Genomic DNA, 2,952 nt, shown 5'->3' on the forward strand with positions numbered 1-2,952 from the left:
TTATTCACATAGGAGTTTGCAAATTCTCAGGAGTTGTCATGTAGACAACACAGGAGTTTGCACTCTAATTATGCACATGTTGTCTACACTTAGGAGTTAGCATATTATTTGAGCACATGGTGTCTACAACATTCTAGACACCTCATCATGTTCATCTTCTTATCGTGGAAGTTATGTGCTTAGTTGTCATAGTTCTTTCGACACATTCTAGATGCATCTTAGAGGCCTTTAAATACATGCTCTCCTAGTGTGTATGGGGAGGCTCATAGGCTTCTACAAGTTGGTACGCTTTGACATCCTCATATGCTTCTAGAAGCACTCCTAGTCACTTGGAGGGGGTTATGGTTCTTGGAGGAATTGTGAATGTTGGAGAAGGAAGGAATTTTTGGATAGGAGTAAGATCTGTGAAAAGGAGTTGTTCTATGATTTTCTAAGGCATAGCGAATTAGCATTAGTGTCCAGAAAGTTTTAAATATTAATATAAAAAGAAAAGGAAGATTGGGCAATGCTAAAGATTGTTTAATTTGGAGACTGGACAATGCAAGAAACGTTGACTGGGGGCTTCAAGTAACATAATTGGGTATGTATCAAATACTCATTTCCAAATTTATTTTCTTATAATGTGTCACATCAAGTGTTAAACCCATAATTATGTGATTGGGAGATTAGTCCACATCAAAATGATTTCCATTAAGGTTTCACTATGCCCCTGCATTTGCTTGTACTCCACATCTTCTGTTTTATTTTTCTACTTCTTATAGTTGCCTTAATAGCACTCTTAATGATGTCTGGATTTTGTAAATTTCTGTTGATGTTGCAACAGCATGTAGGATCACATATTTTTATAGGGTTTAGTGCTCTTGAGATCTCATCTCATCCAGTCTACCTTTTAGTTCATTAATTCTTGTGCACCACTTGATTGGATGATTTTGAATTAACACAAATTTTAAGAAAAGCTGTGAAGGTATGAAGGCGTCCATTATAAGAATAATATAAAACAACGACTTTGGGATTTTGAGGAATGTCGGATGCATATTAAGAGAGCCATGAAAAAGTGGATTCTTGTTTGATATTAAGGACATAGTCGCCTCATAGCAAATATGTTTGAAATATGAAACCATAAACCGAGCACCCCAACTGTTTGATAGAATGCTGCAAGCATATATCATTTCTTAGAATACAACGATGATTGTGTGTAGACAGACTGTTGGATGTATTTCTCACCATATAAATTTGGAGCCTAGTCAAGGATTTATGAATCAATACCAAGGAAAAAAGGAGAGCCATAGTCTCAAGTTTTATGATCAGCCGCCTTGCTCGTGGGCATAAACGCAAAACGTGGAAGAACTAAAGACTCACGCGAACTGTTTGATACAATGCCTCAACCAATTGTGTCTTCAAACATCATTGCAATTATAGGATATGCATGAGTTTTGCAGGTTGTATGGGCATTGTAGACTCTGGAGAACATGTGATAGGGAAAATATCGCTGCAAAAGACAAACATGGAAAATTATTGAGTCTAGTAGCCACCTCGGCTTGGAAAGCCATCCATGACATGACTAACTCAAATCTGAGACACGAGGGGCAAATTTCTCAGTAGCATGGTTGAGCGTAGGTTTCTTTTCCTTCTAGGATTTTATGGATAAGTCATTGGATTCAAAACCACGACTTTCGGAAGGTTATGTGTTTACTCCTTCGAATTACGAGCAGCTTACAGGAAATCTTGTGGTTTACATATGCATTTTCAATGACATTCGCATTCTCCCTTGCCAAATGAAGCCTCTTGGATCTGAAGATGTAAGAGTAAAAATCAAGGCTGTGGGTGTTTGTGGGAGTGGTGTGCACTACCTGAAGCATATGAGAAACTCCCACATTGCACTGAAAGAGCCTATGGTTCTTGGCCATGAAAGTGCTAGTATTGTGATAGAAACTGGTCAACTTGTTAAGAATTTAGTGATTGGTGATCGTGTTGCATTGGAGCTTGAGATTCCTTGCAATATTTGTTCATTTTGCAAGCAAGGAAGCAATAATTTATGTCGAGGAATTAATTTTTTTTGGATCACCTCCCACTCATGGATCTCTTGCACAATAGGTGGTGCACCCTGCATTTGTGCCACAAATTACTAGACAATGTTTCTTTAGAAGAGGGTGCTGTGTGTGAAGCCTCTCAATGTGGGTGTGCATGCTTGTCGCCGTGTTAACATTCAAGATGGTACACGTGTGTTGATACTAGGAGCTGGTCCAATTGGTTTGACAACTATGCTTGATTGCTCATGCCTTTGGTGCTGTTAGAATTGTACTAACAGATATTGTTGAGAAACGCTTATCAACAGCAAGGAAATTAGAAGTTGATTCTATTGTCCTCGTGTCCTCAGATGAAAAGGATTGTAATGGTGAAAATTAGGCAATACGTAGTGCCATGGGAGCTCTAATTGATGCAACTTTTGAATGTGTTGGAACTACAAGAACAATGACAACAGCCTTACGGGCTGCGGTCTGTGACCTAACTCGCAAGTAAGTCTTTGTTTTTAATTTGCTATGTTTTCATTTTATTAATATTATTGTATTGTAATGTTAAATCATTTCTTTTAATTATAATGTTATTAAAAGATTTTGCTATTAAATATTAGTAATATTAAATATTAATTATTATATAATTAAGAAATATGGTAGTTAATAATAATTATTCAATTTAATCAATTATTAAGGTATAATATAGTTTTATACTTAGAATTCAATAATTAACTTAATTAAATTTAGTTTGATTAAGGTTAATTGTTAGAGAATGTCATAAATTGAAGATTTTAAATTATTCAATTATCGTTATCGATAATATTGAGTCTATTAGATTTGCAAATTGATTTACTAGAAATCAATGAGTAGATTAATTTAATGGAAATGGAATTAAAAGGGAAGTATTTATTGGAAATTATTTTAATTGTTATTTAAT

At 35.4% G+C, this 2,952-nt stretch overlaps 1 pseudogene; it reads left to right on the forward strand.

Moving 5' to 3' along the window:
* The first annotated feature begins 1,640 nt into the window (after positions 1-1,640).
* LOC149545196 (L-idonate 5-dehydrogenase pseudogene) lies at positions 1,641-2,520 on the forward strand (annotated as a pseudogene).
* Positions 2,521-2,952: the final 432 nt, after the last annotated feature.

The sequence above is a fragment of the Cupressus sempervirens genome, chromosome 7 (assembly GCF_028749045.1).
Source record: "Cupressus sempervirens isolate cs-2001-9-10 chromosome 7, ASM2874904v1, whole genome shotgun sequence".
NCBI lineage: Eukaryota > Viridiplantae > Streptophyta > Pinopsida > Cupressales > Cupressaceae > Cupressus > Cupressus sempervirens.